The sequence below is a fragment of the Suncus etruscus genome, chromosome 5 (genome assembly GCF_024139225.1).
Source record: "Suncus etruscus isolate mSunEtr1 chromosome 5, mSunEtr1.pri.cur, whole genome shotgun sequence".
In the NCBI taxonomy this organism is placed as follows: Eukaryota; Metazoa; Chordata; class Mammalia; order Eulipotyphla; family Soricidae; genus Suncus; species Suncus etruscus.
In genome coordinates, this window is record NC_064852.1 from 134,145,961 (window position 1) to 134,173,468 (window position 27,508).

The 27,508-nt window shown below is 30.1% G+C and overlaps 1 protein-coding gene and 1 pseudogene across 1 annotated transcript in view; one reads left to right on the forward strand and one right to left on the reverse strand.

Annotated features, from left to right (window-relative positions):
* Positions 1 to 27,508, reverse strand: part of ZNF804A (zinc finger protein 804A) — a 245,375-nt gene that overhangs the window by 126,512 nt on the left and 91,355 nt on the right. The gene's annotated exons all lie outside the window — the stretch shown is intronic.
* Positions 23,360 to 23,506, forward strand: LOC126010217 (uncharacterized; annotated as a pseudogene).

Sequence of the window (27,508 nt, forward strand, 5' to 3'; positions counted from 1 at the left end):
GTGTGTGTGTGTTTTGGGGCCACATACTGTGACACTCCGGGGTTACTCCTGGCTATGTGCTCAGAAATCGTTCCTGGCTTGGGACACCTTATGGGACTCTGGGGATCGAACCGATGTCTGTCCTGGATCAGCCGCATGAAAGGCAAATGCCCTACTGCTGCTCTATTGCTCCAGCCCAAAAATGTATTATATTTTAGTAAAAGAATAGTAACAAAGGTGAGTAATGAAAAATCTTGAAAGCTACAATAAACTGATTCCTGCATGATTCTGGATTTGGAATTTGGGTTTATTCTGACAAACTCGAGTAAGCTTGCAATCCTTTGTGGATTTCTATGAAATAAATTGGAAACCTTTCCAGGTAGATTCAACAAAACGTCCGCCCTTTTTGATTCATGATCTTAACTATAAAAACTATAAAACAAAAACTTATGGATTCACCAAAGCATGAAAACAAAACTTTCATTTGTATGTCAGAGTTAGTTATATTTGTGACAAAAATACTAGTGTACATAAGCTTCATTATTCATATATACTTAGATATTTGTTTTATAAATTGATTTTATTCCTTGAAATTTTTTATTTATTCAATAAACATGTTTCATTTTCTACTCTGTCCTAAGAATTATACTGATAATAAAGTCAAAATATGTCAAACATGATTTTGCCCACAAGAAACTATAATTTTAGCAATTCTTTGCTTATAATAGAGTTTCCCTATCTTTGCTGTTTAAATAAAATATTCTAATATCTGGTTATTTGCTAATGCCTATAAAACATTAAAAAAAAGCTTAAATATACATGAATTATTTTCTGTTTGCCAATTTAGTTAGAGGACATTTTTCTTATAAGTAAGACTTTATGCTTCTGTTCATGATAACGTAAAACAAATAAGATAGTTTATTTACAATCCCTGAGGAATAGTGGTAATTACATTCTTGAAATAACATGTCAGTAAAGCATTGGCTAAAATGAAAATATTGAAACAAGAAAATACACGTTTTGGAAAATAATTCTTCACTTTTCAAATTTCATTTTATACTGAATACCTTAGATAATATACATATTAATAGTACAGGAAGGTTTGTATTTATGGACTATCTATTCAAATGATTGCCCTAGTCTCATCCTTAAACCTGGATTAGTTTTTATTTTATACCATATATAATTTCAAAATAATTTCATTTTATATAGTAATGTAGCATTAACAAATCTTATTTTAAGAATATACTAAGCATATTGATCATTATCATTTTGCTATGATATAAAACAGCTACAGTACAGTATGATACAAAAACTTTTATGCAACCAAAACAAATCCAATTGAATAACATTAGGATTATTATTCAGATATTTCTGACTATGGAATCTGATCATTAATGACTTTATTTTTTCTTTTGTTAGGTGTTTAATTAAGACCAGCATAATATTTAATAAATCTACTTAGGTATAAATAATTTGGAATTACTCATTAAAAGAATTGCATATTCATAGAAACATCTATTTATTACGTTCATAATGCTGGAAATAAAGTGCTATTTTTCATTAGAGTTATTTCATTTTATATAAGCTTGTAAAACAATGCTTAAGCAGGTTGTCCTCATTTCTCTAAGAAAATCAAGCTAGTGGATTTGACAACCCATATACTATTGTATATTTTTAATTAGACTTTACTGAATAAAATAGAGTTATTGTTGGAGTTGATGTTTATGATAATCTGTGCATTTATAAAGACAAATTTGTTTAGACACATGTGTAATATGAAGTAGATCAAAAGTTTGTCTATATGAATATGATGTACTAAAGCTAAAATAGTAAATATATATTCTATTTTTTCTTTGTCCATTGATAAGTGATTGTTTTAAAAATAAAATATATTCAGTTAAATATTATTTGTAATTATATATCACATATAATTTTAACGCTCAGTTTGACGAGGTTGGCGCTTAGGTTGCACTGTCTCCTCTGCCTTGACAAATGTTCTTGGCACATTCCAGAACTAGGACATAAATACTGATGTAACTATGACCAAACATTATTCATAGGACTCCCATGGCAACTAATTATGTCTTTTGCTACTAAGTGCCTTGCACCTAAGATTCCTTTAATTAATGCTGATTTTAAATGTTAAGCTATTGCTTCTCAAAATTCTCTCACATAATTTTTAGTACTTCCAGTTTTATCCTACTATAATTAGAAGAAATATCATGAGAATAAAGTAGTATATATAATACTTTATTAATGGATATTAATATTTCATGGAACAGAGAATTATAGAAATTCTACCAATATATTACATCATATAAAGGTATAATTTATGCAGATATATAATATAATGTTTACTAAATTTATGTTGAGACCTATTCTATTTTTAATTATTTGAAGTTTATTGATCCCTTTTTAAATGACACTAACATTATATTCCAGATATACAATTCCATCTGAAATTGTTTCCTCAGATTCATAATTAGCTGGCTTTTTTTTTTCCAAAAAATTTGCTATACAAAAATTGTATGATGGTAAATCCTCAGCTAGATCCTTACTTGGAGACTACCAAGGAAGATATAGGTTGTAGATATTTCCAGAGATCAAAATTAATTATGAACAAACCATAGTTTAATGATACTTAACTGAAAAACATATAAAAAGTGATTCAGAAGCATTTTTTCTTGTTAGAAATTAATTAAAAATTAAATTGTTACATTATGAAAGTAGAAAATTAACTAGAATTTTAGATTTTAAACTTGAACAATCAGGTGGATAATAGTGCTGCTTTATGAGCTCAAGACAAATTAAAAATAGCCAAGCCTAGTGATTTGGAAAGAAAAATGTGAGACAGACATAAAATCCTCTCTGGATCAGGTTAAGGTAGATAATGAATGATGAGAAGTATTGCCAACTGCAGCTCATAATTCTATAACATATGGCAAACTAGTCTTGAAATTGTTAGTGCATAAAACTGAAAAAGTTTCAAATATGAAAGGACTCACTAAGATGCACATTGACAGAAAATAGCATTTCACAAAACTGATCAGTAAGCTATATAATGCTCTTATTTATTTAAAGCATAATTTATTGTCAAAATTAATATTCCTTTGTATTAGAAGAGAATTATTTAGGTTCTTAAACTTGGGAACTTTGTCAATTATATTTACTACTTGGATCTACGTTTTTTAATATGGTGAATAATAAATATTTTAAATTCTTCATTAACCAAGTAGTTGCCAAGCATATTTAGAATATATTTAGCACATATTAATATGGCAAGCATATTAAAGTCAATTCAAAATTTGAACAAAACTAAATACTTAAAGAAATAAAGAGTTCTATGACAGACTAATATTAACTTTATCAAAGAACACTGCAATACACAAAAATATCTTATTTTCTCTTATCACATGATAGGCTGTCAGAAAATCTTTGTTTCAGCCCATTTTTCTTCCCCCTGCCATACCCTACATTATACTCTTTTCAAATACATACAAAATATATTCAAAGGCAGCTGTCAGGTATTTTAGAGTGAATACAAAAAATAGAGAAAGAGAAATTGAATACAAGAAAGAGAATATATTACCTTAGAATTTTAAGCCATGAAAATTTTCATAATTATGGTAATGAAACACTTGTACAGGTTTAACAAAGCAGAATAAGAAATAGAACAACTTTTATCTCTTAAAGCATATCATATAATGATTGAATTGAATGCATAAATATACAAGTACACACCATATTTGAGACCAAGTGATTAAAAAGAAAGGTTGCTTATTTCAAAGTGATATGTAAATTAGTATTTTGCATTTATGCCAACAGTGCTTTTTTAAGAGCAGACTTTGCATCTTCTTGATAAAAATCAATACCTAAAACTCAACATAGACAGATTAAATAAATTTATTAGAAAGCATGCAAATTAACACTTTATTATAAACTATCATAGCATGACACCTATATTGCTTATCATTTGAAAACTGATATTCAGAAATATCAGAAATATCAGAAAACAGATATTCAGGAATATTCAGAAACAGAAACTAACAATGCAGTTAGTATTATACTTCAAAAATCTTATAAGCTTTGCAAGTTTTTGATAAACAAGTCTATTATTAATATTTCCTGGAAAAGCAGCTGTAATTATTCTGTCCAATCTATAGAATTTTCATTTAAAATGCTAAAATTAATATCTAGTCACATTGTATAGTAGACTTTTTTATTTTACTTTTTTGCATTAGAAGAAAGCTCTTTGTTTTAGCTATTGAAAGCTAATCCTTAACTCATTGTAATGCATTGCCTAATAATAGTGTATTTGTTTAACTAGCTCCCCCCAGGTCATGCCAGATAGTCTAAAGTGATTTATGGCAGAGGCTTGAAGTCAGCATTATCAGTTTTCTGTCTTCACTAAAAATAGGCACACTGGTAGCCACCATGTTTAACATGACAGAGCAAGACTCAAAGGAATTTCCCTGGTTGACACTATTCTTAAAGTAAGGCCAAAAATCTTCCAGAATAAAGATAGCACACTCTAAATTTATAAAAGCAAAGAACATCTGAGATTCAGACATATTCTTCTGATAAATTTAATTTGCATTTTCCTTTGAAATATAAACTACTAGCAAACCTACTTTAATCAATTGCACTGAGTCCTTCTAGCAGTTTATTGCATAGAGGGAGGTTTTGAGAAACTCCAAAGTTATATTTTTGGCATCATGTGGTTTTGAGTAATATTGAAATCCCAACCATTGTTAACACTAAAGATATATTGCAAACTTTCTCCTATTTTAAAAATATTCAAAGCATTTTTATCTTTAAATTTAGAAGTAATGTTTATTAGCTTTATCCATTCATCATACCATGTCTTCATTAGTATACTGAATTAATTGCCTTTATTAAGCTAATTTTATAGTTAAAGCAAATGAGACTGTAGAATAAATAATACTGTTTTTGTGGCTGAAATCTTCCAAAAGTAATTGAATAGTGTCACTTAACTGTACATAATAAAATTTTAAGTTAGTACCAATGCATTTTTTAAAATTTACAAACAAAAATATGAAAACTGCAATAAAGATTCTTCTCTGGCAAATGAACTTGTAAAACTGTTTTTGAAATAATAAATTTTTAAAGTACTGGATGTTTTATTCTTTTTTTTTATTTTGATTTTGGGGTCACCCCGGCAGCGCTTAGGGGTGAGCTCTACTCCTGGCTCTACTCTCAGAAATTGTTCCTGGCAGGCACGGGGGACCAAATGGGATGCCGGGATTCAAACCTCCATCTTTCTGCATGCAAGGTAAGCGCCCTACCTCCATGCTATCTCTCAGGCCACTGGATGTTTTATTCTTATACATCATAAGGGTTTTGAGGACAAACATAGAACTTTTTTGCTGTGTTTTTGGAACAAAAAGAAATTGACTTCTGAAATATTCCATGTATTGAGATTATCTTTTCTACAGAGTCATCAGAACATTAGAATGCTATTCTGAAAGGGCTTCAATAAACATAATAGGTAAGAGCCATCGAATTGTAAACACTGGTGCTTTTTTGTTTGTTTTATTTTGGGCTTGGAACATAAAAGTAGTATTCAAGATTTATCAATGGATTTGTGTTGAAGAATCACTCCTGGCAGCTCTCAGGGACCATATGGAGTGCTAAGGATTGAACCTGCATTATCCACATGTAAGTCAAGCTCCTTCCCTGCAATACTACTATCTCTGGTTTATGAGATTTGTATTATTGCACTTTTCTCCTTCATCTCTTGCTTATAAACAGGTTAACTGGAAACCTCACATTAAATGTCCTCCAGAGCTCCTCTTAGATTTTTAATAATTTTAAGATAATTGCCAAAGATCCTTATAACCTTCCAGTTACACAGAAGAAAGTAAATTTATTAACCACAAAAGTGCAAATAGCCCTTCATCATAACTCTATTATCTATTGCTAACTTTCCCATTATGACTTCTATTTCATTACTATTTCCTTTATGAATATCTGTATTTGTATATATACAATATATATGTATGCTTATTTCTTATCTAGTTAACATGTTAGGTTATAGTATACATACAAATACATTCATTTACATTAGAAAAAAATTGACTGAACATTTTATAAAGTGTAATTATTTTGCATTAATATTGGACACCAATATAGCATAAAGATATAGTAATGCTTGGAAGCGATATCCTGGTAATGGTAGGGTTGTTAGTGCTTCAGGGGACATACATTGCCAGGTATCAAACTCTCAGTCTTGAATAGACAAAACTAAGTTTAATTTTGCTGGCTGGAAGTAATAGAGAGCATTCATAAATAAAATCTAAAATCAATAAAAATAGCAATCATTTTATTTATTTGATATATATCATATACATGCATATATATGTATTATAAATATAAAATCCAATATATATATGTATGTGTACATGTGTGTGTTTCTAAGTGTGTTGGATTTTGGGATACAGAAGTGTGCTTAGGGTTTACTCCTGACTCTGCACTCAGATAACATATTTTTTGGTCTCAATTACTATCTAGTGTTCCAGGGATCAAACCTGGGTCAGCTATATGCAAAGCCAGCACTTTACTTGCTCTACTATCGCTCAAGCCTAACAAGTCATTTGTAAATTTAAATTAATTTAATACTATTCAAATCATGCATTTATTTTTAGTAAAATTCATTAATAATAGTTTAAATATAAATAGTATTAAATTTCTTAGTATTCATTTATGAAATTATGAAGGTACTGATAATAAGTAAAATCAGCATAAATGTTGATCTTATTCCATCTAATGCTTTTTCCTTATCTTCATTCCATAGTTTTCTAAAAGAATGTTCATTTTAATCACGAAAATTTTAAGTATAAAAGAAACAAGCAAAAATATTATCAGGAAAATCTAGTTGGCAAAATGGTTTCCCTCCCACTCTACTAAAAAATGTTAAGATCAGAATTACATGTGAGTTACCTCTGCTGCCCAAGGTTATGTTTTTCATCCTGTTAGCAATCAATAAGAAGCTGAAGGTACAATAGAAATGGCAATGGGCATACACAAGTGGAGAAGCAATCTGATAGGAGACATAAACAGAACTGAATGTCATATACAGTCTTCTGTAATTAGTCAAGTTTTCTTTCAGGGTCTGTTATCATCTATATTTCACAACTAAGAAGATATTTAGATCTTATAGTAAACTGCAATAAATTACCATAATATAAAAAAATGAATTGTGTTTCCATACCATCTATGAAGCCTTGCTTAAGTAGTGAAAGTGATTAGTTTGCCTAGCCACAAACCTTCCCAATAGTGTTAGTTTTACCTAAATAATTGTAATCATATACTCATATTTTCTTCATTTTCATTTCTATTATAGAAACAGAATTATAAATAAACTTTAATTTTAAGATGGCCATATGAGCTTTTACTAGTATTAATCTCTGATATCCGTAACATTTATTATCAACTCAAAAGAGTACATTATTCAATATGTATAAATAATAAAATGCTTTATTTTAATGAATATTATGACTATTAATTATATTGAGTAATATTTAATAGCACTGGTAGACTAATTTGGATCTACAATTAAAGACAAATACTTTTTAAAAACATTTAATAGTATTCAAGTCATAGAAATTGTCAGTCTTATCAATTATCTATAAATGGTTTAAATTTATGCAAAGAAACTTATTAAATAGAAAGAATGAGGAAATAATTAATGCGTCTTGATTTTAAGATATCCAGTAACTTATCCAAGTAAGAATAATTACATTAGAAATGACTTTATTAGCATTATTAATCATTTGTCAATTTTGATAAGTTAGTGTTAATGTACTAATTTAAATGATATAACTACCTTAGTATTTAAGAGAAATATGAAGAAAATATACATAGTCAAAATATAATACTGATATATAATGCCTGTATAAATCACACAGGGTGATTTATTTTTGTGTATGCTTTTGAATAAATCAGTAAGCCATATGCCTTTCCATAGGTTTGGCCAGAAAACAGTGTTTTATATTGTCATTACACATTTTTAGATGTCTAGACACTATAGTAATAACTGCGATATAAATACATAGAGAGGAATAAAAATGTGCTAGTAACACAAACATCTTCTACATTCTATACTCAACATTCAATTAAGCATCTCATGTCATCAGATGAGTAAGTTCATTCTCTTGTTTTAAATTAAATGATTTGCACAGGATCATATTGAGTTTTGATTTACAAGAATAACTAAATACATTTAAAACATTTAAAACTTTTGAAAATAACAAATTGAGTGAATGATGAACTGAACCAACTGAATCATTGTAACTATGGCATTTTAAATCATGAATTCCACTAAAAAGGTTTTGTTTTGTTTTGGTTTGGTTTGGTTTGGTTTGGTTTTGGGCTACACCTGGGGATGCTCAGGGGATACTCCTGGCTGTGCAAGCAGAAATCGGTCCTGGCTAGGGGGGCCATATAGGACGCCTTGGGGATTGAACCAAGGTCAGTCCGGGATTGCTTGCCTGCAAGGCAAGCTCCCGAGCACTGTGTTACCGCTCCGGCCTAAAAAGGGACTATTTTTAAAGATGTCTTTAATGTAATTATTCTCATATAATTTTTTTTTGTAATTTAACAAGGCATTTTCTTGCCTAAAATAAAGTCTTCTAACTTTTAAAGCAATATTTGCCTGGAATCATGACAGGCATTACCTTGCACACAGCAGACCTAAATTTGGTCTTCATCACTATATCAATGGACTCTGAACCCCATTATGAGTGATCCCTGAGGGCAGAGAAAGTACTACCTAAAGCCTCAGCACTGCCAAGTTACCTTCCCCCACCCAACACACATACATATACACACATTCGTGCGCGCGCACGCGCACACACACACACACACACACACACACACACACACACTCACACACACTTCTCTCAAAGAGAAAAAAATATAGTGTTAAACTATAAGAAAATTTTAAATGAAAATCTGGTTTACTCATTTTTCTCTTTCAGCTTTAGTAAATTAAAATTGGCAAACAGTACTTCGTAAGTTTAAGATGAAAAGGACAGTGATTTCATAGCATCCAATCAGTTCAACTCTAATGGCTAACCAGAAAATTCTCCCAGCAGGTGCAAAAAGCATCCCTGTCTCGAAATGGGCAGGGAATCAGTTCTATTGCATGTTTTTGTCCAATCATAAAATCACAAATCAAGTAATCAGAATGGACATTTCCTATTATTCAAAATTAGTTGTATAGGGCATAGAAACAATAACATTCATTAACTAATTTCTATCAGTAGTGCTTGTGTTTCCTCTTTCATTGCAATTAAAATTTATTCAGTCATACATAGATTACAAATAAAACAATGGGATACATTTAATAAAATAAAAAAGTCATTTTGACTAAAAGATCAATTATTATTTATCAAAAAGAGCAGAAGAATGAAGGCAAACAAGTATGTGCTGAAGAGTAGAATTGGATTGATAGTGGTGACTTTAAGTTATCATATTGATTTTCAATGAATCATACCTGATATTATATCATTATGCAATGTTAATTTATAAAAGCATTTGTATACATAATATTTTAAAGTGGAGAATCAACTTAAACTTTTGTGTGAAACAATAAACTTTCTAATAAATATACGTCAAGAATCATATTCATAAAATATATTAAAATTAGTTATTTAATTGGTCATTTCATATTTGTGTATTTTATATAAGAGAAATATATGATTATCTACTTCTATAAGCTCTTTAACATATTATGTCATTTGAGAATCTATTCAAAAGCTTTACTCTAAGTCACATTCTTTTTGTTTGTTTTTGGGCCATAGTTAAAAATGCTCAGAGGTTACTCATGGCTCTGGATTCAGTAATTATTTTTGACAGTGCTTTAAAGACCATATGGAATGCTGGATTAATTTTGTGCAAGGCAATAACCTCACCCACTGTATTTTCTTTTCAACCCCTCTCTTAATATATTTTATTTCACAAATTATTTTTCATTTATTGCATATTATTGGGAAAGTTATTCTCTGAAATTCCTAAGAAAATGTCAATAAAAAACTCAAATGTAATTTTGAAAATGTGTCTAGGCTGAAGTATGATATATGGAAAAAATTACTTCAAATTTTCAAGTTTCCTGCAATATTTCACTTAAGACTCTAGTGTGATTACATAAATAATGTATAGAATTTAAGTACCTAGTTAACTGAACATGATTATTAATTCAAGTATTTATAATAATTTTCACTTATATAAATTCATTATCTCTAGAAACTTGTTATGGTATTTTTGAAAAATAGCAATGCAAATAGAAATAGTTTTTATGACATATCTATTCTAAACACATGCAGGGTTATTAAAAATACATAATATGCTAAACACAACAACCTTAACTAATTTTATCATGATGGGGTAGTATAAAAATGATGAAAAGGGGGCCGGAGAGGTGGTGCAAGTGGTAAGGCATTTGCCTTGCATGCAGCTGACCTAAGATGGACCACAGTTTGATCCCCCAGCATTCCATATGGTCCCCCAGGCCAGGAGCGATTTCTGAGCTCTTAGTCAGCAGTAACCCCTGAGTGTCCCCAGGTGTGGAAAAAAAATAATGAAACATATAAGTTCAAGTGAGTACTTGAAAAAAGGAGTCTTTCACTCCTAAAGATTTCTTAAAATACCCAGCAATATTTAATGATTTTTTTATATTCAATGATTTTAATATGTGTGACAATTTATCAACACCTTTGACTTTAATTGCTTTGATTATACTTTAGTACTCAGGCAATTCTTTCATATTGCTTCTACTATTTACTTAATGAATAATACATTCTCCTGGAAAAATGTATCTTTTGTGTCATATCAAGCTCTGTTAGAAAGGTTAATGTGGTATTTTATATTGCTCAAGATGTGTGAGATAGTGAAATTTCATTCAGAGAAGAAGAAATGCCAGGGCACCTTTAATAAGACCCTAGATAAAATGCTACCATATGTTCTGAAAAAGAAAATTGTGTTATTTTTAAGAAAATGCAAATAAAATGTTATGTTTTCTGGTAGTGTTATTTTAGTCTTAGATACGATTTACTTTTGTTAAATTACCAAGTAAATTATTTTCTAGCTCCCTGTGATTCTTTGCTAGTGATACTGGAGAAACTAAATTTTGAGGTTCAGTTTATTTTTGCTATGATGATATATTTGTATTGTATTATAAAACATAATTTTAATATATTTTATGTAGACATTTTTATTTCTCTATGGGCCAAATTTATTGTGCTGAAGAACATGCAGTCACACCAGGAGATAAGATTTCTGGTGTAAGGGAAGAGCCCAGAGTCTCACACATGAAGATAACTTAGTTACATCCCAAGAGTAAATCATTTTATTTTGGAATTTTGGAAATATTGAACTGAGATTAAGATATTTCACAATTGCTACAAATTACATATATATGCATGTATATAAATATCTATGCATATATGTGTATATAAAAGCAGAAAAACCAAGGAATGGATTTCTAAATTTAGTTAATGAATCTAAGTTTTCAAGACTAGTGCAAGAAAAAGATGGGTAAAAACACTGCTATTAGGGGCTGGATCGATAGCACATCGGTAGGGCATTTGCCATGCACAAGACTGACCCAGGATGAACCTTGGTTCTATCCATGGTGTTCCATATGCTCTCCCAAGCCAGGAGCGATTTCTGAGCCCATAGTATGAATAACCCCTGAGCATCACCAGGTGTGGCCCAAAAACAAACAAACAAAAACATTGCTATTGTTTTTTTAATGCCACTATTTAATAATATTAGCAGTATGTTGTACTGTTATTTAATAATATGTGATATAATTTTATCACGTATTTTACATGTACATTATGGAGCACAATTAAGCTAATATAGCACTGCTAAGGTCACAGACTGTGTTGTATAAACAGATTTTAGTGGTCATGTACAATCTTTTCTTTAAACATACCACAACTTTATTCCAGGAAACCAGCATCTCTCCATTTCCATAAGTATGCCCACTGTAATAGTTAATAAACAATGTTATACAATCAGGTTTGACTTCATAGAATCAAATATAACTGATTTCATTCCAGCTACTTTTATTTTCTCATCTTACCTCTTGATAAAATTAATTTCTCATGGGGGATATATAATATTTATTAACTCTAGTTAAACATCTGTTTTCAAACTCAACTAATTTGACAATGACATTGTCTTTTATTTCGTTAGTATCCTGACAATATGCAAAATTTCTATAAATGTAAATCCAATCATTTATTTTTAAGATACACATTTTATATTTATATATCACATAAAACCTTTTTGACAATACCAAATGATGTGAAATTAAAAAAAAATGCTAACATTTGTTAGTAGGAGTGCAAAATTGTACATATATCCTGGAAAATAACCTGGAAGACTATTAAATCCTAGAAATGTACATTTCATGCAATCCACCTTATCATTTATTAAAAAAATTAAATGGTATGCTCATGCAAAAATATAGTGATTATTTATCACAGAAATATTATTTGGAATAGTACCCAAACAGGTGAATCATTATAGAAGTTTATTATAAACAGATTACTACTCAAGATAGAATGTTATTAAGGTTTTGCAAACATCAACAACTACTATAGATTTTCAGAGGCATTATGTTGAATGTGAATGCCAGTATCAAAAGGCAATATTCTGCCATTGTTGATTAAATTACACTACAATATAGAGAGGAAAATCACCTTACTTAACATGTCTAAATGATAGCAGGGGATATTATGAATATAATGCAATGATGCAGGAGAGATCTTTTAGTGATGGTACTACTGAACCTGTTGACTGCAATAGTGATAACATAATTTAACTATATGGCAAAATGTCAGGTGCTTGATATATTTTATAAATTTTATTTTGTTACACCATGTTATAGTTATGAAAGATGTACTTTGTGAGGGAAAAGCAGTGAAGGACACCAGAAAAGGTTTATATCTTTTTTCCAATTCTTTAGAAATTATCAACAACTTGTTTTTGGGCCATACACGTTGACGCTCAGCAGTTACCTTTGGCTATGCACTCAGAAATCACTCCTGGCTTAAATTGTAATACTACATTGAGAGATGATTGCCTAATCCCATTAATATGTAATCCCACTATTATAATATGCTTTGTAATTTCTAGGGGAAAATAGTATTTTAAATTCAATACATTTTTAAGTATAAGACTATAATTTTCATCTACTTAAAATTAAAATAAATGCACATAGATCAAACTTTTTATGCATATATTTTGTATACTTCACTCTCATAACATAGTAAATATAATTTATGTCTTGTGTGGTTCTGTCATAACAGTTCATGTGAATTAAGTTTTTAATGTGTGAGTTAGCATGAAAGCTTCTAGAGACATTAATAATGAGCTTTTTCTGACACACATTAAAAATGCAAGTTTATTTAAATGCTGATTTTGAGAAGAAATAAGATAAACTAAGAGGAATAACAAAGATTTAAGAAGGATATAAAACAACTGTTAAGAGTAGGATGAACTTCTTAAGTTCAAGAATTTTGTCAAGTTCCAAAACTTTACAGTAATTTATCTTCATTTTCAAGACAGTGAGCTAAATAAAGATGTTTCAGAATAAAATGTTTCAAATATATTTATTGTTCTAAGACACAGTGTTTATATAAAAAAAGTTTAACTCTATCCTCAAATATTTAAACCACTAAAACCCAATCTAGTGACCAAAATATTCTTGGAAACACACACAGTATTTATGTTAACCCTTAAAGGTTTGCCATGAATTCTATGCTAATCAACACTTAACCATGTGAAAAGCAGTTATTGCTTTCAAAGTAAGTTAAATGCTTGTTTCACAGAGTAATATGTGTATTAAAATATTTTGAAATAAACAGATTTCTTAAGCATCCTTATAATTTAAAATCAAAGGAGAAATATATAGAGTTGAGATTTCTACCAAATGAGGCAAGGGGTCCAACCAACTAGCTTTGGAATCATGAGTCATAGTTATATCATATGCACAAGGATTTGTTTGAATTTAGATGCATCTGAAATCATGGATTCCAGCCAAACACTACAGATGGTTTCCAGATGACAGAGAATGGACTAGTATTGAATCCTTTCACCTGTTGGCTCAGCCCTGGAAACTACTAGGAGAAACCCAAAATATGTTTGTAGTTATATTATGACTAATGAAGTCTTTCTGATCCGTACAAAGTAAGCTTTTAGTCATTCTATTAAATTTTAAAATCTTAATTTCTTCTCTACTATGTCTACATGTAGATTATATACTTATAATATTTCCACAACAAAATGTTTGCTATGATCTAATAAGCTATATACATACTTTAAGGTTTGCAATTATTTATAGAGTTATACATAGCCCTTTAGATTATTTTCCAAATTAAAAATTTTATATTCCTTAAAATATCTACAATAGGGGCCAGAGCTGTGACACAGCGGTAGGGCATTTGCCTTGCATGCGGCTGACCTAGGACTAACCATGATTTAGTCCCTGGAGTCCCATATGGTCCCCGGAGCCTAAAGCCATTTCTGAGGACATAGCCAGGAGTAACCCCTGAGCATCATTGTGTGTGGCCCAAAAAACAAACAAAAATCTTCAATAAAACTTGTTCTCTAAATTCTGTATTATACCAAATGGCTTTTTCATAATAATAAGCTTTAAAATTGGATGTATATTTTAATAGTCTAGGCAAAACTATCTTTTGAATGTTTTCACACAACAAATGAAGTTTAAAGCTTCTCATAGGGTCAACAATGTTATCATAAAGTTGTTTTAAAACTATTATATATATTAATATATAATATGTTATATATATATCACTACAATGTTTTTTTCTGATGAAGCTTTGGGGAAGTTTTGTACTCGGGAAGCTTTTCTAGAATATGACATGGATATTAATTTCATGATCACATCTAGAAATGAAAAATAAATTTCTTTAGAGCTTTTGTAATACTGATGTAAATATGCAAACCAAAAGTGATGATATTCTTTGAAATACCTTAACAATGAATATCATTGATTATCATATATATATATAAACACTATTTTTATGTTAATGCTGAATATAGTAGCCTCAATCTCTAGGTCCTTTGAAGGTAACACTATTAAATTCTGATATACTTGTAAATATAATTGATAAAATAAATACAATATGTTTAGTTACAGATGTGAAAGTTCAGAATTGACTTTCAATTTTCAGGAAAATACCTTTTGTTATGCATTTATGCTTTATAATGGAGAATTTTTTTTCTCAATTCCCAAGACAAAATTTTTCAGACAGATAAAGAGAATTGGATGTGTAAGAGAAAACTGAAGAAAATTGGCAGTAAAGGCAGCTGACAAAAATCTTAGGGGTAACAAAAATAAGAGCAAGTTGTTAAAGATTTCTAGTCACAAGGGGTTGCAAACAAGATAAGGGAGATTTACTTTGTGAATGGCACCTACAATCACCAGAGCACAGAAACTGAAGCAGGGTGGCTAACTAGATTAGGGTGAATATTTTTGTTTTTCAAGGCTTTTACTGCAATTTAGTTTATGTAAGAAACTTTGAAATGTAGGGGCCTGCGAGGTAGTGCTAGAGGTAAGGTGTCTGCCTTGCAAGCGCTAGCCAAGGAAGGACCTCAGTCCCATCCGCCCCCCCCCACCCCCGCGTCCCATATGTCCTCCAAAGCCAGGGGCAATTTCTGAGCACTTAGCCAGGAGTAACCCCCGAGCATCAAACGGTGTGCCCCCCCCCAAAAAAAAACACAAAACAAACCAAAAAAAGAAACAAGGAACTTTGAAATGTAGAAAATTGTGTAAGAAACTTGAAATATAGAAAAAATGATGCAGACTCTTATTGGAGACAGAGTTGAATTTCTAGGGCTACCTGAACTCTTGGTCCTCTTCCACCCACCTCAACTATAATCTTGATTCTTTGATTCTTCCCTAATATTTTTACAATACTTATTGTACATCATTTTGAATAAAGCATACATATAAAAATTTAAACTTTGCAGGTTTCTATTTTACCTTATGAAATATTGGTAACAAACAGTAAATGATTTGCAAATAAAGGCATGTAATTTAGTTCTGTTAAATTAGGATTACTGGGAGAGCATTAGTGAATCTGATGTTACATTTTACACATACTTTTTTACAAAAATAATGTAAACAATTGATGATTTTTTAGAAATCTATAAGTAAATGCTATAAACATAAACATTTACTACATAAATGTATGACTTATGCTGTTCATCTATGCCTATAATACTAATGTATAACATTTACTCTATTTCAACATAGCTCTGTAATAGCCAGTCGATATCAATGAATAAACTTAGCTTATGTTTATATAATACTGGTATCCCCTCAAGATGAAAAGTATATAGTATTTTGAGTGAACATTTTGTTATTTTTGAAAAATGATGGTAGGAATTTAACATAGCCTCACAGATCATGATCGTTCAATACCCAAGAGTTGAAAGAATGTACTTCACATATATGAAGCATAAAGAATAATATCTGGCACATAATGATAAACACTTATTTGTTAATGACACATTGATAATGTAGATGTTTAATGCACATTAATTATCCACTTAACATAAGTATATTTGTAACATTTCACATATACTTTTTATCAGAAATTATGTATTTATCTAGGAGTATACAATACTGTGACAAATGAGTTGATAGGTTCAGAGGTCAACTGTTAAAACAGGTAATTATAAAATATAAGGCAACTTTTCACTGAAAATAATTTAGTAATTTCCCCTTAATAAACTTTATCATGTATCACCATGAGCTTTTGTTGAGAATCTTAATGGAACATGGATAGTTAAAGGTGAGTAAAATCAAACTTCACATACCTAATAAGAATTCAGTTAAAAACAATTTGAAATTATTATTTTACTACTCAGTTCTTTACATCATTAAGTATTAAAATTAATATGCTTTTCATTGCTACATAAACATATTTACATATCTTACATAATATAGCTTACACATATCTTACTGATATGTCAATTATGAGGTCTATGCATATACTACATTAATTCTTCAAATATTTCAGTATTAGTATAAAAAAATAAAAATGGTTAAATTTTCTTAAATCAATTGTATCAAGTATAAAATAATAAGTGGGAAATAACATTAAAAATTGTGGAATTTTGCATGGCAATCATAGGTATATACTTGAGAGATATATCATCAACATACTTATAAAATAATTACAATATTTCTTTGCAATCATTCTTTGAATGATTCCAAGTTGACAGATAAAAAAAATCATTTCAGTTACCAGTTTGTTATTTAGTTAACTTTTATGCAATGATTGTCATTCTTGCTTGAAGTCCTAAACCGTATTTTTTTCATACCAAATCACAAAATGTTCATGTACCAAAACTACAGTTATATCTTTCTGAGTGTGGATGTTTCATTTTTTGTATAAAAAATTTTAGAGTAACTATCTTTAATGTAAGTTGGTCCTGCAATATAAGCCTATACTTCTGGAACCAAAAAATAATAAATGTAATTATTCATCAGGATAAAATTCATCTCTTAGCCACTCGATTTACTGCACAAATAACAAAGATTATAATCACTACTCTGATATAGAAAACATAAAATATATTTAATAGCTTTGGAAATAATATACTGCCACATTATCTGTGACTTAGTCATTATCATGACTAAGAAAAACAGTGTATTTGCACTTTAGTTTTATAATCAATGCAATTTTTAAATTCTAACCTGTTAAACATTTCACATTAACATCTATTAAGAAAAAATGTCAAGAGTTACAAGAATAATTTCCTATGGTAATGATATCACCATTCAGCAAGATCACAAATACACAAGTTGCCTTCTAAAATCTCATATCCAGTAACCCTCCTGGACATGATATATTAATCCCTTTCATCTTTCATGTCAATGGTTTCCTTCTACTAAAACTATTATGTCAATGAAAATTGTTAAATTGATCAAGGCTTGTTAGGGTGAGGACATTAGCCATACTTGTTAATCATGTTAATCTTGGGGCTACAGCCAATGCTATACACAGGATTATTTACTCCCAGAAATGCTGTGGGATCTTATGTAGTACCAGAAATCAAGCTATGGTTGATTTGTCTCATGCAAGGCAAGTGCTTTAAATATCACTCAGCTCATTTCTGTAAAAATACTTTTTGTCCTTTATGAGTTTTTCTGATTCATACAGTTAAAGAGGAAACTTCTCCAACCCCCATATTTAGGCTGACCAAATAACTCAGATCAGTATAAGAAAAAACAAATTTACCTCTACATAAATGTATAAATAGGCTATTTATGTGCCCATATACTTGATATAGTTAAAATTAATCTTTGACCTATAGAACTCTTAAACGTTGTTAGATCACTCTTGATCCTTGAGGAGAATTTTGTAAGTACTTAGAAGGTACCTCACCGAAAAAGTAGACAGAAAAGCATTAGTCCATGATTTAAAATACAGTTGAAGTAAAAACAACATAGTTTATTACCTTCTGTTGAAAAAGTATGACTACATTATCCGTAAATGTAGGAACTGTATAAATAAATTGAAATTGAAAGTCTTGTTTATAGTACCTTATGATGGATATTCTAAGAAACTTAGTCTCCAAAATTTATTCAGACTATATTCTATCACTAATGCAATCTTCCTAAAATGCACACTTGTTATTTCACCACCTAAATATCACAGTGACTTTTTCATCACTCACAGAATAAATGTCAACATCTTTAGTATACATGCAGAAACTTTGATGCTCAACAAACTTCCTACTGTTCCAACTTTAGCTTTCATTTTTCACTCCCTAAAATTATTATGGAGCCAAATAGTATTATTCAAAAAATAGTTTGGGTTTCATGACTCTCAAGAGACATTTCTTGTTTGATCAATAGAAATTAGAGTAGTATTTTTCACATATACTCCTAATATCACAAACATGAACCCACTAAATTTTATTGATAAGGCATAGGAGGACATTCCTTATCTCTCTAGAATCTTACAGGCCTGTGTGAACACTAAAAATTCTAATTGATAGGCTAACCAAAGAAATACCAATGTAATTCATATGCATAAAAATAAAATTTTAAAGAAAAATCGAGTCGACCTTGGATATGTTATGGGATTGGCATCATCAAAGATAGAAAAATTTCTATCTTTCTAAAGTTAGAAATTTGATTCATTGATTCAAATTACATATGAATATTGATTCAACTATACTCTCAATATCAAGGGATAATTTTCTTAGAGATAAAGGACATGTTCATGAAAAGCAAGGTTGATCCCTCCCCCTCAAACTTCCATCCAACCCTCTCTTAAAAGAACAAAATACAAAGGATTACTGATTGCTTCTTTGATTACAGAAATGAAAAAGGATTAAGATCTGGAGAAGAGTTTTTGCTTAGCCTCCAGTATTTTTTTTGTTCTTAATTTCAAAAAATTTACATTTCAAAGAAACAGTAACAGTTTCTCTCTGACCCAAGGGCACTCAATTGACCTTTATTTCCTCATACTTTGGTTAACACTGGAAAAAGTTCTGTTTGGGTTACTGAAAAACCTAAGTGATGAATGTAGGGAGACTGATGAACCCCACCACCACCCAGGTATCATTAACTTTTTGTACCTTTTAATAGAATAAGAGCAAATACTGGGAAAAAACATTTATATATGAACCTATGTATCTATCAAACATTGCTGGTACTAAAATAGGAAGCATCAGTTCTCCTTGTCAGTAAAGCTACTGCAATCAACTTCATTTCATTTTTTTTTCCTACATTATCAACATTCCTGTAAATTCCTAAACTCTTTCTGAGACTGGGAAGTATCTGATCACCCAAGACTAGAAATTCTGCCCCAGACCTATGAGCTCAAATGTGATGATTTATATGACTTAAAATTTCTTAAAGAGTTTCTACAGGTCAAATGAGCATGATAATCTTATTTTAGCAACAAAAAGGAGTCCTGAATTAAAAATTATTTCTGAGGAAAAAAAAAAAGATAAGTCTTGATACATTGGTAAGTTATAGAAATACCCAGTTTTTCTATCTAAAATATCCCCTCAAGTGCTCTTACTTGTTTTATACTAAGTTCCTCCATTACCAGGATATTTTTTTTTCTCTTCTTATTTCTGAAAAATGACTTTATTTTTAACTCTGAGTTTACACATTTTATTTTTCAATATTTTGAATCTTGAAATTATGAATATCTGGAGACATTAAAGACTTAGAAACTATGAAGGAGCAGAAAACCCCACTTTCACAGTTCCTATAGCAGTACTCTCTCCTTTTCTTTTCCTTTTTCTTTTTCTTTCTTTCTCTCTCTTTATATATTATAAAACCAAATACTTACACAGGCTGAGATATGAACAAATTTCCAAGGTTGAAAATGCAACTTTAACTAAATAAATTAATTCATTTTATTTTCTATAAGGTTTTGGAATTTCTTAAGTGGAAAAATCATATTTTAAGATTAATTATGATATTCGCATTTAATTTATAATGACATCATAAAACTTTAATGACCATACTAAAAATATGATACTTATTCTCATTAAAAAGAGCTATTAATTGGGCCTGAATACATAGGTCAGCTAATGAATATATGCATTGCAAGAGGCCTAGGCTTGATCCTTGGTATCATATGGCCCAGTGAGTACCACTGGGAATGACCTGTGAGCACTTAGCCAAGAGTAGCCTCCTGGGTAGGTATTACTACTGACTGTGACCCCTCCAAAAAAACCCAAAGAATTAAAGAAAGAAAATTCATTATGCTAATTTTTTCATAAGAGTTATAATTTTATTTTAATGCTGTCACCTATTGTACAATTATTTCTGAAAAATTTAATGAAAATTAATTCTAGGTCTTCACCTTAGTTACAAATTCAGATTTGAAAGAATTATACAAAAAATATGAGAAACTGCCAAACACCATAAGAATATGTTATTTTATAAGTAAGACCTACTTTCAATTATAACATTTACTACAATGTCTACAAGTTATTTGATGTATGTCATTTATACAATTTCATAAATTATAACACTAGGTAATGGGAATCATTCTAAGTATTCTTTTTTCATTGGTAGGTTCATAATTCCTTATGACTTCTTTGACAGATTTATGGATTAGCAATTATTTATTCAGTACTTGCTTTGTGTGACATATCATTATTTTCAACTTGTATAATATTCAAGTTACAGTGAGAATATATGAAGAAGAGGAGGAGTCAGATTATTTAATTTAAAACACTTAAAATTCTCAACATGGATAATAGCAGGTCAGATAAATAATGGAAAACACTAAAAAAAAGGGATAGTAAAAAGAGCAGCCAAAAAGGTAACTTTCTTTTTGACCCCTCACCTATGTAACATGCAAAGAACAGAAAAGGAGTAGGACTGACCCACATTGCTTGAGAATCATGAAAAAGACAAAGAACAAAGAGCATCTGGCTATGAGCTGAAGGGACAGGACAGGTAACACAGTAAAAGACTTCAGGGCATTATCAACAAAATCATATGGTAATCATATGGACTTTGAGAGACAAAATTAGAAACTACTTTGCAAACTGGAAATAAGATCCAAAACTACCTTCTGAAGCCACTAGATAAATACCATTAGAAATAATGAACTTTTATGTTACTCTTACATTTAAAGGTTAATAACACAATCAGGAGCAAGCTACTTCTGAGATAATAATAGCTGAAGGTGCAATAATTATCACATTTTGTAGATAAAGAAACCAAATTAGGAAAATCATAACACTTTTCACAAGGTCCCAGGTCACAACTATGCATTTAGAGTTGATATCAAAATCTAAGTCAGTTTGATTCAGTACTTTGTGCTATCTTACCTTTTAAAATAATTCAAAGATTGTTATGATTGTGTCTATTTAAGTTAATCAATTTTTAATTATTTAATTTTTATCTTTAGTTCAAGATAAATTGTGATTTTTCACATTTAATTAAAACAAAAATTCTATGTGCTATATTCTGAGATAATTACTTTCATCTCTCAAAGAAAAAGCATTATAAGACTTTATAAAATTATAACACTTTGCATATTATCACTGGATCCTAAAAGTATTTTAAATGTTATGGTATTTAATGTTTTTTATTCTTAACTACCTCAGATTATTCCCTCTATTAAATAATTTTATTTGAATTATTTTATCGAATCAAAATTTGGCAAAGAAATATGGGATTATCATGGATTAAGCTTAATGAAGTTCTTCACTTCGATTAAAATGTACATAAATCTTTATGCAAACCTCAGTAGTAAAGAATTCAAGATTTCTTTTTATTTTGTTTTGTTTCTAAAGGCACAGGCATTATTGTACACCAAGTTATAATGAATGCTTTTCCTAGTGGTTCTCATTTAGAAATAAAAAAGAGGCTCAATTTCCCAAGAGAACTATAATTATACTAGATTTATAAATCTGAATCCTAAGAAATCCCTTAGTCACCAAGAAGTTGAGTAGTCATTAAATATATCCCTTTATTCACTTAGAAGTCTTACCATTAATATAAAGAACACAAATTCAGGTATCATATAACTTTTCTGAGGTGAAGTGGCCTAAAATGCCACTCAGGTAACTCTAATTAAAGTAATGCGTACATGGTTAGTTTTTCTGCATTAACAGTATTTTCCCAGAGAGACTCTTCTATGAATTAATAATATTTCATTTGTGTTCATTTTTATTACATTATATTAAAATGAAAAATTGAAACTTGATTTCTAAGAAAATTAAGCTGTAATACCCACTTGATTTTTCTAGGATTCTCTAAGATTAAAACTCACTTTCCTTTAAATAAAATGTTTTTAAGACAAAACCAAATGACTGAAGAACTGGCAAGGCAAAAGAGCTAACCTCATTTGAATCTAAACTAAATGTTAATTTACCTTCATGTCAAATAAATCCGGCAACAATAGAAAATGACTAAAATGTAATTTGAAAAATTAAGCCCTTGCATTCTTATTGTTTTTCTATTAAGATTAAAATAGAGAATTATTATATCAGGAGGGAGTGAGATCTATCGTCTGATAATGTTTACTTCTAATTATTTCCCAAAAAATCACTCTAGAAGTATTTTAATATCATCATTTTAGGTCTTGGTATTCTATGCGCTATAATACTTTATTTTAGAAGTATCTAATCACAATTTTATATTAACAGTCTTGCTAATACAAAAAAGAAAAGAAAGGAAAGTGAGAAGGCAAGCTGAAAGAGCTGGCGTTCCTACTTTTCAGACAGAAATTCTGATTTCGTTTTCTGGTTCCAAATGCCCTCCAAAACATGTACTTCCAGCCAACAATTCTATTGCTTGAGTATGGTCTGACCATCATATGGGTATGGCTTCCTCTCCCCACAAAAATTAAGCGTCAAAAGTTGTATACAGAAAACTTTTTCTCGTATAGAAAGAGGAGGTACAGTAAATGCACCCCATATATTCCTCAACCAGGCCCTTTGCTTGGTCTGTATTGTGAATTGGGGGAGGGGGGCAAAAAAAAAAGAAAACTTTTTCTCATTTTTCATTTATTTTCTCCTATATAATAGATATGGTACAATTGCTTTCCAAATTATACAAAACATAATTCAATGTTTACAGATCTTTGTTGATGAAAATCTAAGTTGGTCTGCACATTGCTGCAGATCAAATGAAAATAGCCCTTCTCTCACACAGTACAGATTTCTAATTTTTGTTTCCAAAAATCCAGTTGTCTTGATTTAGTTTTTTTTAATTATTTTCAAATTGCCTTTATGTTATTCAAGTATGCAATTGAATGGATTTATAGGTAGAAATTAGCGACTGTACTAATGCCATTCCGTAAGTGTTTATCTTCATAACTTAAGTTCTTATCAAATGTATACTATTAGTCATCTGTAAATCATTAACATTTAACTCTCATCTAACGCATAAGCTTTCACATAATTCATATTTATTTTTGAGCCCAAGTCATCTAGCCTATTGAGATGGTTACAAACGAGGGAGCTTACAGTATACTCCCTAGCAGTTTTTACACAAAAAGCATGCTATTTTCAGTGCTTGTGTGGTGGCACAAGCAGTAAGGCATCTGCCTTACTCACTCTAGCTTAGGGCAGACAGAGGTTCAATCCCCCAGAGTCCCATATGGTCCCCCAAGCCAGAAGAGATTTCTGAGCGCATACCCAGGAGTAACCCAAAGCGTCACTAGGTGTGGCCCCAAAACAAAACAAAACAAAAAACATGCTGTTTTCAATAATTCAATCAAAAAATGTAAAAATAGCAAAAGTTTGTTCCTCAATGCATAAAATAATATTTAGTTACTAATTCTGAAAATTGACATTTAAACGAGAACATTTTTGTGTTTATTAGGACAATTGTATGAATAACAAATATTATTTTAGGAGAAATATTGAATTAGAGCTCAAATATAAAATATTTACAAATTGTGTGTTATTTTTCTAATTGATATGATATTAGTTTTTAAAATTGCATGTGATATAGGTATCAACTTTCATAATCTTCAATTGTATCACTAAATAGCACAGTAGACAAAAATTTCAAATATTTTTTTCACTTACCATTCAAAACCAACATTCAGTTCTTTTCTCCCTTTAACTTCTGCTAACTTCATTTCTGCAGTCATGTAAGATTTTATTTTTATTTGCATTTATCTGATGCTTGCCTAATCTTTTCGTATCTCACATATATATATATATATAGACTCAAGCAGTATTACCTTCTGCGTTATTTTAATTAGAAAGATCTCCTTTAGTTCTATCTATGCTGTTATTAGTTAAGATTTCATCATATGTTTTAGCTAAGTAGCTTTTCATTGTGTATACAAGCTGAATTTTCTTTATTCTTTAATCTTGTAGTGAGCAAAGAGAACATATCTAGGTCTTAGATATTACAGTAGCACAATGACTATATATACTTTATGTATACATATATTTAAAATTTGTGTTATATTATTGCAATTGATACCTAGGATTAGAAACAATTTGAGAAAGATCAGAATTTTTCAAATTAATTTGAGATTTGAGCTACTGCTCTCTTTTTATGGGAATAAGAGACTCAGTGACCTGTTGGAAAACAGCAGGTCTGTGTGTTTGAGTGTGTGTGTGTGTGTGTGTTGTCTGTTGTGAGGTTTTTGGTTTTGTTTTCATTTTGTTTTGTTTTGTTTTTGTCCATATCTGGCATTGTGCCTGGGGAACTCCTGGCTCTACACTCAGGTATTATACCTGGAGGCTCTGGAAACCAAAAAAGTTCCAGGGATGGAACAAGCCAAGACAAATGCCCTACATGCTGTGTTATTGCTCCAGCCTAAACTTTCTTTAGCAAAAAGAAAGTTCTGCCCCATTGCACTTGAGGCCATTACTGCCCACTTGATCTTTTCCCTGTGCAGTGGTGAGAATTTCCCACTTTTGAAAAGCTCAAAGTAGAAAGATTTTTAATTTTCTGTATTTTTTTTTTCAGAAGAATGAACCAAGTTTCCATTCCTGCTATCAGTGCATGCACATGTTCTCTTTTCTCCATACTTTGCCAGCAACTGCTATATCTGGACTTTTTGCTAAAGGTCACATTCAGAAGTTAGAGATGCTATTTCATTGTCATTTGGATTTAATTTACAATATGAGTACAGAGAAAGTTCCTTTATGTGCCCATGGACAATTATGTGTCTTTTGGTTGAAGTCTCTCTTTTGCTATTCTTATGAAACAATACCAAATATCTTTCATCATTATGTAAGAACTATGGGGCACAGAAATAAATTAAAGTGACATGCTTTTTAATTATTTCTCATAGTTAAATTCAAGCACTTACCTTCCTACTAATGGAAAATATGATTTAAAAATTGTCCAAAATAAATTTTTTAAATTAACTTTTTATCTTCTTCAATAAAAAGTGATTCAATTTTGTTAGATCATTTCTTAAATGGTTATACAATTTTGTCTCTCTCTTTTTTTTTTTTCAAAAGAAAACCAGTTTTATAAAATCATGGATTTACTTTTCCTTCTATCTCCATTAAAAGCAGGATGAGGATTCTTAAACTGTGTTTTTTGGTGGGCTCTCAGAAACAACAGTACTTGGGACACTAATGGCTTTGTGTTTGGGTGCCCCTTCTGAGAGCAGTTGGGAAACAAATCCACTGTGCCATCTTTGTAGCACTATAATATACTTCCTAATATGATTACAAATTGTCAGCTATCAACCATATTTATACATCTAATACTCCTTCTATAACATAATTTTTTTCATTTGTAATATAAAGCAATAATAAAAAATCTTCCTTTTATATGTTTTAAGCTTTTAACTTATCAAAATATTACTAGACACAACAAATGGAGACTGAATAGATGCTTTTTACACTAATTTATAATCAATTTTCTTATATCCTAGGTACTCTCATTAGATATGCTCAGAACTGTTCTGTATGATGACAATGGCAACATAATTTTGATTTAGACTACAACTACTGAATTATTCAAATTTTGCTAATACAAGTGTTTGTTTGATGCATCAAGTCTATACAGATTATAAAGTTCTTCAGTTTGGCTACGGGTTTGGTAATTTTCTTTGCCAATTTCCGAGGTCATTTGGTTAATTGGTTTCAGCAACCAATTTTCTCTCTGATCGCTGCATCATTTAGCATCATGATGTCTACATATTTAACTCATTCAAAGTATTCACATTAGTATTATCATTGCAAATCCATTCTGTTATTTTTAACTGTCTTCAAACAAAGGTTTAAATGTTTTCCGACGACTAGGGTAGCAATGCCTAGAATGATATGTAAGAATTCAATTCAAATTCAGATCAGTGTTACTTTGTCTGGTATCATTAACATTCATAATTGCTGATAACAAATGTAGCCATATGGTGTAAGAATTGTGTAGTGGACATTAGTCTTTGACTAATCATCATTCATTCCGACTCTTTATCTCTTTATCATTGAATTCCTGTTTTATCCAGGTGTCTACCCTCATGTACTATGCAGAGAACTGTGTTTTCCATGAAACACATGAATTTGTTCTCCAACTATAGTGGTAATGTTTGTTTCGTTTCATCTTCTTTTTATTTATTGGTATAAGACTATTCATGTGAACAGATTTGTCAGTTTGCCATGACAAAAATTCAGCAGATTGTCCTATTTACAAGTGCATTTCTATTGTTATGATAAAATCATAGGGAAAATTGTTCTTCCTATCTCATAAAAATATTTAAACTATAACTAGCTATCATACAAAACTGCCCCCAACTTTGAGAGGATTAGTTTTATTTTTAAAAAAGTGTCTTACATTGCATGCAACATACTTAAAAGACACCAAGTCTAGAATATTTTTATAATTTCAATATATATTACACCAAATTTTCTAAGTTTTAAGCAAAAGAAATTAGCACTTTCTACAACTTGCATCCCAAATGATAAAAGATGAAAAGGATCATTGAATATAATTGAATTCATACTTCACATTAGGTAATGGTATGAAAAGTTAGGCAGAAAATATTAATTTAGT